At 33.5% G+C, this 17,348-nt stretch overlaps 1 protein-coding gene and 1 long non-coding RNA gene across 2 annotated transcripts in view; one reads left to right on the top strand and one right to left on the bottom strand.

Annotated features, from left to right (window-relative positions):
* Positions 1-10,713, bottom strand: part of LOC145263866 (uncharacterized) — a 38,047-nt gene extending 27,334 nt beyond the window's left edge. Inside the window, exon 1 of the long non-coding RNA XR_013864610.1 lies at positions 10,644-10,713. This is a non-coding gene — a long non-coding RNA (uncharacterized LOC145263866). The remainder of the gene's footprint in view (positions 1-10,643) is intronic.
* Positions 1-17,348, top strand: part of LOC145263864 (polycystin-1-like protein 1) — an 842,774-nt gene that overhangs the window by 719,343 nt on the left and 106,083 nt on the right. The window lies entirely within an intron of this gene.

Here is a 17,348-nt window from a genome sequence, read left to right as displayed (position 1 = left end):
ACAAGGATCTTCCCGGTGGACTAATTCGCAATAAATAAATAAAAAATAATAATGATAATGTCGTTCATCAAATTCCGTTTGTTTTTGTTTACAATATTACGTCAGCTGATATTTGGGCTTGACGATGAATGCCCTGGAAAAGTCACTTCTGATTAATGTTTAGTTTTAAAATATGCAAACGCAGAAATTATTTGCGGCGATTTTAATGGTATCTTTTCTTTTTTATCGTAAATTGAACTCATTAATAAATAACATGGTGAGGTACACTCGTGATTGAACAGGGTTTCATTCGATTTGTAGTCGAATGCTTTACCACTTAGCTATATCTCCAGATTATAATAAATCTTTTTTTTTTTTTTTTTTTTTTTTTAAGAAGAAATGATTTGCTGAAATTTTATTGGCCGGTGTAACGTAAAATATTACCCTGTAAAAATTCTTCTTTTTTTATTATCTATAAGAGAAAGATGCTATTTTTAAGATCGTATTTTTTTCGCTTTTCGATACTTATTGGATGGATTTCTGTTTCAAACATATCTAAGAACACTGCCAGATATATAAATTAATTTGAAAAAGATAGGCTCAGCCGTTTCGGAACCTATGAGGAAGAAAGGCACACTCACACAAAGTAACTTTTATATGATAGTAGAGATAATATTAAGGCATTTCACGTTGGTATGGAGATTATTTTTTGGAAGATTAATCTGACGTTGTTAAAGTAAAAAAAAAAAAAAATCGATATTCCTTACTTTAAAATGAATTGTTCCAAAAATCAAATCATATCGACGAAAACAATACAATTATAGATACGAGGCTCGTGACATAAGTAAACCATCCGGGTCTTTTTTTATTTCCTACCGTCATAAATAGTATTATTCCCTTTTTTTTACAAGGTGGTCACCAATCATCAAGGCCCAGAAGCCACTCAGGGATAAGGGTTATTGCATGTACAGTACATTAGTGTGGAGATTTAATAAAGTGTCTACTTAAGGGGGCGGTTCATCAGGAATTTGTTTATGTTGAACTTGAAGACCTCCAGGTTGTAGTCAGGTGGGAAGCAGGCAGACGGAACAGTTCCACAGGCGTACAGTTCTAAGAAAGAAGCTTTGTTCATGGAATCTACGTTTTAATTTAGGCACAGATAAAGAGTGGGGAAAATTGATAGTGGTTTCAACTAGACGGGTGTTTTTCGTAAAAGATTGACGAGGGGGGACCTGAGATTGGAGTTCAGAAGAGCACCTGCCATGGAAATAACAATAAAACAAGGATAGGCTCGCAACGTCTCTTCTGTGGGAGAGAGGTTGCAGGGAAGAGAAAAGGGCATCCCCCACTAAACCACGAAGTCTATTTTGTACTCTGTCAAGGCAGGATAGGCTGTTTTTAGCAGCTCCTGCCCAGATATGGCAGCAGTATTCCATCCTTGGACGTACTTGGCTTTTATATAGATAGAGAATTGCATCAGTAGTGAGATATCTTCTGGGGCGGTAGAAGGATCTCACCATCTTTCCAGCGACCTTGGCCACAGAATTGATGTATGTGTTCCATTTCAGATCAGGAGTAAAGGTCAAGCCCAGAAGCTTTTCAAAACATGGAGCTTCTCCTAGACGAGAGCCATCCATTTCAATTGATGCCAGATGGGGATCAGAGCATTGATGATGTAAAGATAGGAGTTTGGTTTTAGATGCATTAAAGGTAACCAGCCACGTCTTCCCCCACTGAACCACGCGCTCGAGATCAGAGGAGAGAGAATCAGAGAGAACTTTGTCATTTACAGCCTTTGATGTGTTGCCATAGTTGGCCGTGTCATCAGCATAGATGTCAACGAATGATTTAAGTATGTGTTTAGGGAGATCATTGATGTAGATCAGGAAGGCCCCAGGATGGACTCTTGAGGGATTCCAGCATTAATACTGCAGGCCTCTGATTTTTGTCCATCGACCACTACTCTTATGAGCCTATCGGAGAGAAATGATTTAATGATTGAGAAAACATTGGCAGCTACGGTATAACTGGAAATCTTGTGAAGTAGGCCTTTATGCTATACCTTGTCTAAGTCCTTTGATATGTCAAGAGCAATTGCCCTAGAAAGGAAGCCTTTGTCAATATGGATTCCAAGAACTTACTCATGACACACAGGAGCCTTATTGGTCTGTACTGAGAGGGAGATGATTTATCACCTGAATTCTTAAATATAGTGCATACTGATGAGGTTTTCCAGGGAGTCAGAAAGCACTTCTCCTTAAGGCAATGCTTAAACAGTTTTTTAAGTATGGGAGCAAGTTCTGGTTGAAGCTTTTTTAACACTATAATTGGGATGCCGTCTGGGCCAGTTGCTTTACTGGAATCAAGGTTCTTGATTAGCTTGGCGACCTCATGCACAGATATTTGTAAGAACCTAGCGTGTTCTGTGTTATAGGAGAAAATATGGGGAGCTGATAGCCTTCGTCGCATAGGGTAGAATAAGTTGCAAAGTTCTTGGCAAATAGTTTGGCCTTGTCTGATGCTGAGAAGATGACCTCTGGTCCATTTATAATGGTTGGGATAGACGCACACTTCTGTTCAAGATCCTATTTGTTATTTGCCAAAACTGGTCGGAACCAAGTCGCTGATCAGCTACTTTGTATTTAACGGACTGAGCATATATATTCATTTTTTATCTTAACTGATATGACGGAGTGGTCGGAGGATCCTAGATGAGAAAGAACGGAACATGAACATAGCTCAGGGGAAGTTGAGAGAAAAAGGTCTAGAAGGCTTGCATATTGACTTGTAGTATCGGGCACACGGGTGGGCTCGTGAACAATCTGAGTGAGGTCATAGGCAATGGCAAAATCATGACAGAACCTCCCCTCATCGTCTGTCTTATTTGAATGGGTCAGCCATTCCACGTTATGGACGTTGAAGTCACCACAGATGTGAATGTTAGCCGAGGGATGTGCAGACAGGATGTGGTCTATTTTCTCAGATATACTCTTAAAGATAGTAACTGTGCTGTTATGGGGCCGATAGAGGGCAAATATAAATGCAGTGGTGTAAGCAAGTGCAACCCGGAAGCACATATAAGGTAAATTGCCACACGGGAAGCCATCTTTAATGTAGGCACATATTCCATGCCCATGGCAATCCTGGGGGTCAGATTTAGATGTTAAGATGAGTATCCGTTTATTATGAACTCATCTAGGGTAGTGGTCGGCCCTATTCCAGTTTTGCTTAGGAAGAATATGTCCGGTTTCGTCTCCTGTAATTGGGTTTCAACCTCTGGAAGGTTGGAATGTAGACCCTTGATGTTGAAGAAGTAGATGTGGTCTACATTGGAAGATGGGGTTCTAGGTTTATTCGTGATTTTTTTCTGGACATATTTCATATTGAGGTTTTGGGATTTGTGGAACAGGTCGGCATACTTGGTTAGAGCAGGACAGAGGGGGAAAGTAAGAGAGAAAAGGACAGGAATTATTTTTTTTATGTACACTCTTATTTGATTGAGTTCATATTTACACAGTAGACGCAATCATGAAAATATATGTAAACACAAGATACCGTTAAACTTTATTTTGACGTGGAAATACATTGAACAACAACAACAAAAATAGCACGGTACTTTATCTGCGTAAATACTGAACTTTTAAAATAAGAATTTGTACCGATTTTTATTACGTGAAAAACAGAACAAATATTCAGAGAAGAGTTTGGTTGAGTTTTCACACACACACACACTGACAAGGTCACTTATATATTTCAGAGAAATTTTATTTAACAACACAAAAATACTACACTACGAAACAAATGTTAAGAAGCGCAAAATCCTTGAACCTATTTATATAAAAACGCAGAAACCTACACTTAATCGGGTGATATTCCCAAATAGTACCAACACACTTAAATACCTTGGATAACTCCCCCATCTCACGTCTAACGCGTTCCTGCCACTAACCCTTGAACTGGCACGTTCTCCTTTTCCCCAGGATACGAACCCCATCCCCTACCACCGCCAGCAAACCCACTGACCCTCACTCGCATCTTCGCTCACAACCCAACTACTATTTAAATAAATCTGCCCATAATTCCTACCAACCCTCTCGCACAAATTCCTGAAGATGTGTAAATGAGTACACGAAAAGTTAAGTTTTAAAAAAAGTTTTAAAAAATGCGGACAATTTGAGAAAAAAAAATGCTTAAACCATACATCCATACTTTCGACGTATATACAAAAAAAGATAATACTAAAAATTGAAAAAATAAAAAAGGTATTACAAAACAAAAAATTTCTGTTGTCTTTTACAATGTCTGTTGAAATATATATTTCTATATGCTAAAACCTATTCACCTTAGATTCTACGCAATTACACAATGTAGAAACTATGCATAAATAGAATTCAGTGTAACAGTGAAATGAAACCAATCATTTAACAAGGAACCATAAAAAAATTAATAATTAATCAATGCTAGTTTTTTACAAGAATATGCAAATTAGTTAATCTTCATGTGGTCGCTCGTATGCCCATGACTGAGTATGTTAAAAAAAGTTTAATAATCTATGGATAGAAAAGAGTAGACTTTTAATATCAGTGTCAGTGCGAGAGAAAAAAAATTTAACTTTATAAGTGTATAGAGTAATGTAAACATTGGAGAAGCATAATTATTTTTCATTATTTTGATGAAAGGTGTACGCACGTATAATTTTTTTTTTTTTTTTTTTACTTGGGAGTCGCCGCTTATCAAGGTCCGAAGGCCACTCGATTATAAGGTGGTAGTGTAACGTTAAGGGGAAATAAATAAAAATAAAAAATTTTTTTAAATAAATAAAAATCTGGATAGTCAATTTTTAAAAAATTTTTGAACAAAAGTTGTTTCTTTTATGACCGTTATTTTCGGCACCACTTAAAAAAGAGCCTCTCGCTGCCACATGTTTATTTCGCCTGGTACACACTATTCCTCTACGACACCTCACCGGCCGCAGCCAGCCATTCTCGTCCTTGCTATTTACGCGTCCATTTTTTTTTTTTTCGACGCCGACTTTGCTTTCTTTCTCTGACCTCACGCTGGCATTAGCCAGCCATTTCTCGCCTGCGACTTCACACGTCCATTTCTTTCTACGCCGTCGTCTTTTCTCCCTCGAGCACGTGTTGCATTTTTTCCTTCCTTTCTTTTCTCGCGCACACTTTCTGATTTGCATATGCGCGATTTTCTGCTGCTGCTGCTAATCTCTTCACATACTGGTCGCTTTTCACTTCTGCTGCTATTTTCCACGCGCTCATATGCACTATGTTATGTTAATGTAATAATCACTTAAAATTAGGGCTGTGACAACAGCATATTCTTTTATTATTTTTATTCTTTTGACTCTCAAGTATATATCCGACACAGTAAGACACAGTTAATCAACCGAGAACCACACCAGTCTATATAAAAACATATAAGATGTTAACGGATACATACTCAAGAGTCAAAACAATGAAAAGAATATGCTGTTGTCACAGCTCTAGTAATCACTAATAATGGTGTAGAATTTGGTTATTTATGGGGACAGCTCAACAATAACTTGTTTACATTGGATTTGAAGGCTACCATGTTGTATTCAACCAGGAAGCAGGTAAGCGGAACAGTGTTCCCAAGGCGAACAGTTCTGATGGGGGGGGGGGAAGCTTTGTTCATGGAATCTGCGTTTAGATTTAGGTACAGATAGAGAGAGGGATGGGGGGGGAGAATAAACACATCTGAAGTGGTCACACACTTGTACAGTAGAACCCTAGGATACGTTTGTTTTTAGATTACGATGTGGAATACGATGTTTGTTTTTTTCTGCCTTTGGTTACAATATTTGCTTTTCCTTACGGTGTTATTTATAACATTAATTGATTATATACCTGTGAATTATGTGCTGTATTGTATTTTGTTACTCATTTTTTAATGCTGTATCCCGGGGTTCTACTGTATTAATATCAAGATTGCAAAATAACTCGTAATAGTCGAATAGAATTGTAATGCTATCAACAACCACTTGTGTGATATAATATCAATGTCCCACTGACCACTGGAGTCTCTCTGCCCCAACCCTTTCTCCTAGTTCAAAGGCAGAATAGTGCTAAATATATTTTTATTGTTCGCCTTACAATTATTACGAGTAAAATTTTCCTTTTTGGAGCGGTTTCTTTCCATAGTTAAACTTGTTTTTCCACACAGGAGTTTAGTTTTCTGATTTTCCGCCGCCATTTTTCTATGTTGCTTCTCTTTCGTTTTTCCTTTATTTTCTATCGCTTGTTTTTTAATTTTCTCTTTTTTTTATATCCCTCTCTCTCTCTCTCGTTTCATCTTCATTCTTTTATGTCTTCTTTCTCTTTTTTTTATTACTCTCTTTACGTGCCTCCTCTTCTCTTTACATGTTTCCTTATCTCTCTTTACATCCGTCTCCTCGTCCCCCTCTCTCTCTCCCGTTATACCCGTCTCCTCCTCTCCCTCTCTCTTTACCTGTCACCTCCTCTTCTTTTTTCTTTTTATTCGTCTCTTCCTCCTTTGTTTCTACCAATCTCCTCCTCTCTCTTCGTATATCTATCTCCTCTCTCTTTAATACCACCTTTTCTTTTTTCTATTTTATGCCCCTCTTTATACCCGTCTCCTCTCTCTTTTTGCCCGTCTTCCTTCTCTCTCTCTCTCTTTGCCCTTCTTTCTTTCTCTCTTTTTGCCCATCTCCCCCTTCCTTTTCTTTTTTCTTTCTTTCTATTTTGCCGTTACCCCTTCTATCTCTATTGGACTGTCTCCTTTCACTCTTCTTCCTACACCCTCTGTTTCTTTTTTCTTTTTCCTTTTTTTTCTTTTTGCTTTTTTTTCTTTTTCCTTTTTTTTCTTTTTCCTTTTTTTTCTTTTTCCTTTTTTTTCTTTTTCCTTTTTTCTTTTTTCTTTTTCCTTTTTTTCTTTTTCCTTTTTTTTCTTTTTCCTTTTTTTTTCTTTTTCCTTTTTTCTTTTTTTCGTATATTTTCTTTTTCATTCCTTTTTTTTCAATTTATATGTTCTTTTTTAATTTTTTTTATTTGAAACTTTCTCTGGTAGGACGTTTCCTCAGTTTTTAAACCACACCAGTCTATATAAAAACATGTAAAATGTTAACGGATATATACTCAAGAGTCAAAATAATGAAAAGAATATGCTGTTGCCACAGCTCTAGTAATCATATATATATATATATATATATATATATATATATATATATATATATATATATATTCACCGATTCTGCTCTTTTCAAAATCGTTATGATCTTAAAGCTTGTATTCCTTATCGTTTAGCGGAGAAAATGTCATTTCTAACTTAAGCGTGACGGAGCAAAGAAAATGTTATTTCAAACTTTGTTGTAACTGACCGACTGAACGGAACTTCTTAAAGATAGTCATAGACACATTTAAAAATACGTGTTCATTCAAATTGGAGAAGAGAGAAAAGTATATTTTAAATTAAATTTCAACAGGATAGATACAGCATAATCAAGTTGACACACCGGTTCTCGTTAGATCACCGAAGTTAAGCATCGTTGAGCCTGGTTAGTAACGGATGGGTGACCAATTTGGGAATTTCAGGCGTTGTAATGTAGGAGGACGTCGACACCTTTCTGTAAGAGTTGCAAAAATCTGACATCGTCATTTTCCTTAACGGGGATATGCATGCGACTGGGTACTGCTTGTGAATTTCATACTCTTGTGGAGCTTCTTCTTTGGGAGGAAGCCGTTTCCCATTTCTATTAGGATAGAAGAGAATTACCGTGAGTTGAAAAAAAAAAAAAAAGTAATTTTTTATGAACTGCAGGCAAAGAGACATCAACCATGATTTTTTTTTTTTTTTTAATTTTTCCTCGCTTTGATTATTGGAATGTAGGCAAATTTAAAAAAAAAATGATGCCGGAGAACATCAAAGACGTTAGAAGTTAACAATGAAATTGAAAGTGAACAAGCGTCGCTCACATAAAGAAATAAGAAAGAAAACACCACAAACTAGAAAGTTTAAAACAGGAAGAAGAAAAAACGTATAAATCGGTATAGAAAACAAAAAAGAAAGGAAAGATTTTTATTATAGAAACATATTCACGCCCTCCTTTGCCTTCTTCCTTGGGCAGACGTATATGAGGGGAAGGATATCTATTTATAAATAAATGTACATTTCCCTTTATTATATAGGGGAAGATCAATACACATTGGTCTTTATTATAGAGCAAGGTACTTTTTATTTGTTTTTATATAAGCATTTATGTCACTACATATTCATGAGCATGTTTCGGTTAGTTACAAGTAACTAGAGATCTCTTCAGGCGATGTTGCTATACCAAAGTAAAAAGCAGCATCGCCTGAAGAGATCTTTAATTACTTATTACTGGCTGACCGAAACATGCTCATGAATGTGTAGCGACATATAAATGCTTATGTAAAATAAATATAAAGTATATCTTGTCTTAATTCGGTATTGAGCACTCTTGTATTGGGCCCGTTAAAACTTCATTGGTTGCTTCACCTCTGTAAAATATTTACCTGGAATTATATATATATATATATATATATATATATATATATATATATATATATATAAAATGAACTCATTTTTTTCCCGTCGGATTTTGACCTTAATAGGATTAAAAATCAAGATATTTCATGCAAATATAATATGCACAAACGGCAGAACAATATCTGAGGTGTGTTATAGGCTTATTATTTCTCAAATTCCTCGATAATCTTAGATTTCTATACTTTTTCTGCTGAGAAGTCACGACCAAAATCGGTTAAGATCAATGGAAGTGGTAAAATATTTTCTCTCTAATAAATTCCTCCTCCCCCTGCCACCACTTAACACCGTTTGGGGATCGTTCACAAGGAACAGTTGAGAAGAGAACACCGGTTTGGCTTCGTAGTTCTTTCATGTGAAGTTATTTAAAATCACTAAACTAAGCTGCAGTGCTCTGTGGCGTAGTGGTTAGCGTGCTGGACAATTCACATTATATTTTCACGTTCGCGCCGACCTACCGTAGTCGTTTTTTTTTGTTTTTTTTTTTTCCTAAACAACTGGAATGGACTTTTCTTGGTGGCCGAACTGTTAACGTTGCAGATGTTTTTTTTTTTTTTGTTCTTTTTCACACTTTATTTTCCTACTTTTACTCATGACTCCGGGTTTGATCCTTCCTACTTACCTACCATAACATTTTTTTAACCCCCCCCCCCGGAAACAAACACTCGGGCAACGCCGGGTACCCCCGCTAGTATATATATATATTAGGCCGCCCGATCATAAAATATGCATAAATATATTTTAATTAATGCAGATTTCTTATTTATTACAAGCAGAAATACTGAAGGTATTTAACGTTAAATTCCTTTTTAAAAACTGAAGTAAAAAAAAAAACAAAAACAAAAAAAAAACAGGGACATAGGTATGCGAGTATTGTTTTTTCTAAACAATTCACTTCTTGTAAGTAAAAAAAAAATAATAATACTTGAGCTGAGATCGAAAGCAAAACCTAAATACAGTGAGTCAAGTACGATAACTATTTGGCCAGCTTGATATTATTTTTAAAAAGTGTTTTCAAACCTATTTATTCTTAACATAAAGGAGTTGTCATGTTTCACGACCGCGCATGCCTAGTCGTGAAACAGTTGACAGATAAAAATCCGATGACCCCCCCCCCCACACACACACCTACCAATTTTTCAATTTTTACCCCCTAACAGCCAGTTTTTTTCCGGACGAAAGCCGATTAAAAAAGTTTTCCACGTGTCTGAATACCCTAGATACCAAACTTCAAGCCTGTAGATCAAAAATTCGTTGAATATATAGGTTGAGAAGTCTCCTCACACGCACACACCATTCTCACTTTTATAGATACATATTTGAATGTCTGTGAGATCCTGTTCCTAGTTGAACGGGACGAGGTGAAGTCTGGACATCCTGGGCCGCAAGACGTAACTGTCATGGACCGATTCTGCTGCAAAACTAACCGGCCATCTTTCAATCACGCTCCCCCTCCCCTCTCTCTCAAACCCACTCGCACTTTTGCTTCCCTGACTTATCTGCAGGGTCTGGGATACAGCAGCAGGTTTCTACACACCCACACACACTACATGCCCACCCGGTATCCCAACTTACACCTGCTTCTTTCTCCTCATCTTCATCTGTGATTTTCTCTCCTCTTGCAAATGGAATTAGCTTTTACCAATACTGCAGCTACTACTACCACCATCGTCACTACTATTGCTGCTGCACGCACAGCAGTAGATGCCGCCTCGGCCTGGGCCTCCCAGTGGCACCGGAGGGCAACCCAACCTCAAAAAATAGACAGGTAGTATCCATCACTACTACTACTATTATTACTACGACGAATAGATATAACAATGATATTGGTAATGATACTTTTTTGTTTGTTTGATTAACATATATTTACCAATAAGTAAGATGAAAGAAAAAAAAAAAAAACGAAAAAAAAAGACAGAATGGCAACGCTGCCTATTTGTCCGGCCTGCATCATTGTTCTTATCTGAGAATCTGTTTACATAAATAATTTAATTCTATTGGTTTGCTATATAATAATAATAATAATAATAATAATAATAATAATAATAATAATAATAATAATAATTCTTGGAATTAATGATTATATATTTTTCACATTTACTTACCAAATAGAGAAAAAGAGAAAATAATATTGTTCCCCTATCCGGCCCATATTACAGTACGTTCTGAGAAAAGTCTACTACAAAAGAACAAAAAAAAACAAAAAAAACAATGGTCATATTATTAATGATGATGATAACTGATTGTTTAAATTAATAATAATATATTTTTAACATTTATTTACCAAATAGAAAGAAAAAAAGAAACAACAATGTTGCTCCCTTACCTGACCCGTATTACAATCCATCCTGAGAAAAGTCTGCACAAAAAAAAAAAAATGTTTGTATCACTAATAATGATGCTAATAATGATTGTTTCAATCAATAATAATTGTTCAAATAATCTTATTTTAACAATTATTTACCAAAGAAAAACAAACAAATGTCCCTTCTGATTACTGTCCATTCTGAAAAAAGTCTGCTACAAAAGAAAGAAAAAAAAATCTATATTAATTCTTACAATTTTATACTAATACCATTCAATTAGCATTTATACACAAGAGAATAACCAGAAAGAGGGTGAGAGGTGAAGGATTCTTTTATCCGTATTATTTTTGCTTTTGTGAGATGTCTATGTAAGAGTTTGAATCTACCTACCCGCTCCAAAAATGTTTATAATAATATTTATTAAAATTATTATTACCTCTCTCTCTCTCTCTCTCTCTCTCTCTCTCTCTATATATATATATATATATATATATATATATATATATATATATATATATATATATATATATATTATTTATTTATTTTCAGAAGTAATTAGGTAAGATAAGCCATTGGTACCGTCGGTTTCAAACCTGATAATAGGGAACTGTTTTAGGTTCCAATATCATATGTAAACTTCTGAAAATGCAAAATATAAATATTACGCGCTTATTTTGAAAACTTGTCCTTATAATAGAGCACTCTGCCGGAATTCTTGGTTCCTCAAAATATAACTAAGTATATATATATATATATATATATATATATATATATATATATATATATATAATAACAGAAAGATAAAAAAGGAACAAACCACGTGATACGTCCATTGACGTTTCATCTTCATTGTAAGACTTCTTCTGGATTAGTAAAGACGATGGACGTATGACTTGGTTTGCATCTTTTTTTTTTCTCTATATATATATCTCTTTGGAATACTATTTCCATTATTCTCATCACACACACACACACACACACACACACACATATATATATATATATATATATATATATATATATATATATATATATATATATATATATATATATATAAAGATTGAGAGATTAGAGTCAAAATTAAGAAAAAAAGTGGCCCCTTTCATTTGGTCTGAATTATTGTCTGTTTTTTGTGAAATGTCCATGTAATATTTTAAATATGTCGACCTGAACAGAAATGGTTATGATAATTGTTTAAATTAAAATACCTTTTATTTATCATTAATATTTTTTATTCATAAGAGAGATGACAAAAAAAAAAAAAAACATCTCTTGTTATTTCTTTTTCTTATATTTGTCCCGTTCTGTGAAATGTCTCCGTAACAGTTTGGATAAGTTTACTCAGACAGAAATGGTTATTATTGTAACCGTTAAGATTAATATAAATAATAATTATTATTAACATTTATTCACAAAAGGCGTTGAAAAAAAAAACGGGGGCAATCCTTTTCCTTTCTGGCCCATATTATCGTCCCATTCTACGAGACGACTACACGAACAACAGAGTATTTTTCACCTGAGCAGAAATAATCATAATAATAATTGTTAAAATCAATACTTTTTTGTTGTTGCTTTATTACGTTAATATTTTCGTCTATTAAATAAATAAACTCGAGAAACGGAGATAAAAAAACTGCTAATCTTTACATTTGTCTGGCAATTATTGTCCGTCTAAACAGGTTGTCGAACTACAGAAATGGTTATAATCATAATTGAGTTAATAATAAGTATTAAATAACGTTTTGCTTGGTAAAACAAGAATAGGAGTACAGTGTTGTGCCTTTGTCTCTTTTGTTTATTATTAATAGTGGTAGTATTAGTATTTATATTCATGTATTAGTATTTAAAAAAAAAAATTATTTTTTAGGCGTTCATGAAAAAAAAAATGTTGAATTAACAAGACCTTGAAAAATACTCATCCTCTTTAGAATGAGATAACTACAAATAATATTTGTGTAAATTGTGAATAATATATATATATATATATATATATATATATATATAGTGTTTTATTTACAGAAAGTTTCGATGAGACAAGTCATCGGTACCGTCGGTTTTAAACCTCTCTTCAAAACTCAGTTTCAAAGCTCTTTTCAGCCGATAGTCATGAGTATCGGCTGAAGAGAGCTTGATATGGGTATCTAAAACGGTCCCTGTTTATCAGGTTTGAAACCGACGGTAACGATGACTTGTCTCATCTAAACTTTCTGTAAATAAAAAATATAAATGATAAACTCTTATTTTCGGATTTTTCCTTATTATTACCACCAGCAGCAGCAGCGTAAGAGGATTTCTTATGTCAGACTTTTTAAAATTTCAGGAGAGAGAATCAAAGTTAAACGCTTTGGCTACCAACTCCACAACTTTGTTTTTAGTAATACACATACAATTACCATATATATATATATATATATATATATATATATATATATATATATATATATATATATATATATAATATATACACACTAGCAGGACCCATTAACTGGCGTTGGTTGCCCAGTAGACGCAGCCCCCCCCTAAATATTAAAGTACGGTTGAGGTTGGTGGCCAACCCCCAACCTCCCCATGTTTAGAATGGCTTTCAGAATAGAACCAACCTCAACCTCGAAAATTACTTGTCTCTGCCAAATTTTAGATTTTCTCAATCAGCATAGTCGAAAACCTACAAAAATCATGTTAAAGAAAATTGTGGAGGTGGAGCTAATGTAAAAATTTACCCCTCCCCCCAAAAAAGGTTTATATCTGTGCAGTGGCGATAATCGGCGGAAAATATAAAAGTAATTTAAATCGTTCACAGTAATAGTCAATAAAAAAAAATTAGATAAAAAAGACAAATGAAAAGAAAAATAAAAACAAAGAAAAAAAAAATAGCTGCTCTAAAATCAAAAAATAAATAAAGGTACACGTACAATATTTTTATTTATTTTATTTTTTTTTTCGCAGGGCTGGGTGTGTTTTGTTTGTTAGGGAGGGGAAGTGGGGGTGTTGGTATTTTTAGCCTGAGTGTAAGGTTACCAGTTTTTGATTTTCTGTTTATGATCAGTTAATGTTTACTTTTGTTTTTTTTTATCAGTTAATTTTTTTTTTCGTACGATTGTCTTCTGTAGAGAGCGACGCCAATCGGTTTATATGTTTAATTTTATTTGTTTTTTTAGCACGATTGTCTTCTATAGAGAGCGACGCCTTATTGTATAATTTCTGGAGCGTTCATTTATTTATTTATTGAATAAGTGGATTCTGGAATGTGTGGAATTCCGGTCTCAGCCAATCAGAATGGACAGATTTTGAGGAGGGAGAATTTATTATTAATGAACCAGGAAATGGAAAGATTATGTTACGTGTATGTATCTAATAACCTGTTAATGGCGGTTCAATCACAGTATCGTAGGAAAATTTAGAATTGGTTCCGGTGTCAACTAGTAACGGTAGGAGCACTAAATATTGAGAGAGAAAAATATGAACTTCTTCCTCTGAAAATGGGTCGATCGTGATGGTGTTGCTCCTAGGATGCAATGCAGCATTTTATTATATAATAATATATCATTATTCGGAAATGACAAAAGATAGTGGTTTATAGCATAAACATATTGAATTTATATGTAGTATCTGTTGTTGCAAACCTATGATACTTTGGTCCAGAGAGGAATTTCTGCAATCTTTTTATTATATAGGAGATATGATGTAAACTATGGAAATAATATTCCAACATGATAGAGAAATGAAAAACAAACAAATCAAGTAATATTTTGATTAACGTTTCGTTTTTATTTTAAGACTTCCTCGGGATGATTGATTTGAATAAGAAAAAATACCAGTACAATATTTGAAAATATACTTATTGTGTCTGTAATGTGAAAAGGATGTATTTGTCCTATTTCAGAACGAAGGACATCCTTTTCACATTATAAACACGTATATTTTCACATATTGCACTGGTATTTTATTTTCTTCAAATTAATCATCCCTAGGAAGGTTCGAAATAGACGCAATGTTGATGAAGATATAAATAATTCTGTTTGTTTTTTTAACTTTTCATTTTTTGTGTATATTTAGGCAGCATTTTTTTTTTATTATCTAAGCAAACTTTATAGACCCACACGCACCAGAAGAATATTAGTCCCAGACGGCTAAAATGAATTCCCCAAAATAGAAATTTGGAGCCATTTTAATTTTCTCTTACGAAGATTAAAACCAAGAAATAATAAAAACTAAATAGAATCCTTAATCTTTTGATTTTGATTTTAAGAAATCTCTAAGCTTAAGGAATTCAAGAAGAAATTTAAATTTAAGGGATCTTGTTTACTTTGTGGCCAATGGCTGGATCAAATTCACTGCAAATTTTATGCATTTGAATTTTCAAGAAGGGTTAAACCCTCTTTTTAGTCCATCTGTACGGAAACTGCGTAAAAGCGATTGAAAATGCGTTATTTTAAAAATGATTGTCGTGCATACAAATATATAAACTTGATAAAAGACACATAGTCTAAAGACACTTTGGTTATCATATAAAAAATTCTAAAATAAAATGATAAAAGATAGTTAAATGAAAAAAAAATAATAAATGCAGTTTAAATTCCTGGAAAAAAACAACAACTAACATACTTAGCACTTGCATAAGCCGATTTTTCGCTAGAAAATGCACAAGAAACATCAGTTTACATTGTTTAATAATAAACGGGGATCATCGGCTGTTTACCATGTATATATGTTTATGTGTGTATGTTTGGTGAAATATGCTTTTTCAATTATATTTCACTCTTGTGTATCCTAATCCTTTTAGTTTAAAAGCTCAATGTTTGTTAAATATAACAGAGCATATACATACACACATATATATATATATATATATATATATATATATATATATATATATATAGGCTGAAGAGAAGCTGACATAGGCGATCAGATATTGGTTCCCTTTGTTTTGAATTTGAAACCGACGGTACCAATGTTATTCTAATCTTCTAATACAAACACACACACACACACACACACACACACACACACACACACACACATATATATATATAATTATAAAATTCAAATGACCTTGTAACGGGTGTTGTAACCCACATCCGGTTTACGACTTCCGGTTGCGCATGCTTATATAAACATAAACCCATAACAACGTAAACAAATAAACACAAATCGTTACTTTTTGCAGAATTTGACCTGCGCACTGAAATATTAACATTATTATTTAGAAATTATTATTTAACATGAGAAGGGTGGGGATGTTTTGCAACTATTCTGTATTACAACTATACTGTCGCAATTTTCTTACAAATAAATCAACTTTGACCCGTTGACAACGTATTGTTTTACTGTGTACGTTTTCAGCATCCCAGTTGACAACCATAAGAATAAATTACAACGGCGATTTCCCTACTGCCTTTCTTTCTTTTTTTTTTTTTTTAATTATTCCCCATTTTTTAATGCACCTTTCTTAAAAACATTCATACATTTTTTCTACACTACCAACATAAATAAATACCCCGAAAATGTTTTTTTTCATTTGCGTTACAAATAAATAATCAACGCGACAATAAAACGTATTGTTTTGTGTACGTTTTCAGCGTCCCAATTTTTTTTTTCGCTTTTAAATTATCCAAATAAACAATTGTTAATACTTTCTGCTTTTTTTTTTTTACATCGTTCATTTCCGTATTATGTTTAAGTTATTTTAACGCAATTTTATTATAAATAAATCTACTTTGTTGACAAGTATAAGAGCATTTTACTATGGAGGTTTGCCCATCGCCTTTTTTTTAATATATAATTTATTCTCCATTTTTTAATACACCTTTCTTCAAAACATTCATACATTTTCTTCTACACTACCAACATGAATAACCTCGATTTTTTTAATTGCGTTACAAATAATCAACGCGACAATAAAACGTATTGTTTTACTTGTACGTTTTCAGCGTCCCAATTGTTTTTTTTTGTTTGTTTGTTTTTTTTGCGGGGAGGGGGGGTTAAATTAAAAGATATATCAAAATTTGAATTTTACTTTAAAGTATTATGGTATCTGTTCAGTGCACATTTACCTATAAGTATGGCAAACCACTTATAATTCAACGGCTGTAAGTATGTTTTTTTTAAAATAAAGAATTATAAACTCATAGAAATGTATCTATATTCTTTTTCATTTTAATATACTTTCATAGAAATGTTTCTGTTATGTCACAAAAAACTATTTCTTTACGTCACAAGTGTCACGCTCATACATGAATTCCATAGCTAATATAACATACTGACCCAACGGGTCACGGGTAATCTAGTGTATATATATGTGTGTGTGTGTGTGTGTGTGTTTACTGCTTTTTGGGGAAAGAATTCCAACAAAGTGCTTGATTACAAAGAAAAAACTTTTTCGATATAAGAGCTTAATATTTATTTACTTATTTATTTAATAGTACAGAAGTTCAGAAAAACATTGGTACCGTCGGTTTCAAGCCCAACATAAAGGGTACCAATGTTTTTCTGAACTTCTGTACT

This window comes from Euprymna scolopes, chromosome 39 (genome assembly GCF_053919585.1).
Source record: "Euprymna scolopes isolate OS-2025 chromosome 39, ASM5391958v1, whole genome shotgun sequence".
NCBI lineage: Eukaryota > Metazoa > Mollusca > Cephalopoda > Sepiida > Sepiolidae > Euprymna > Euprymna scolopes.
This window is presented reverse-complemented; position numbering and strand designations above follow the sequence as displayed.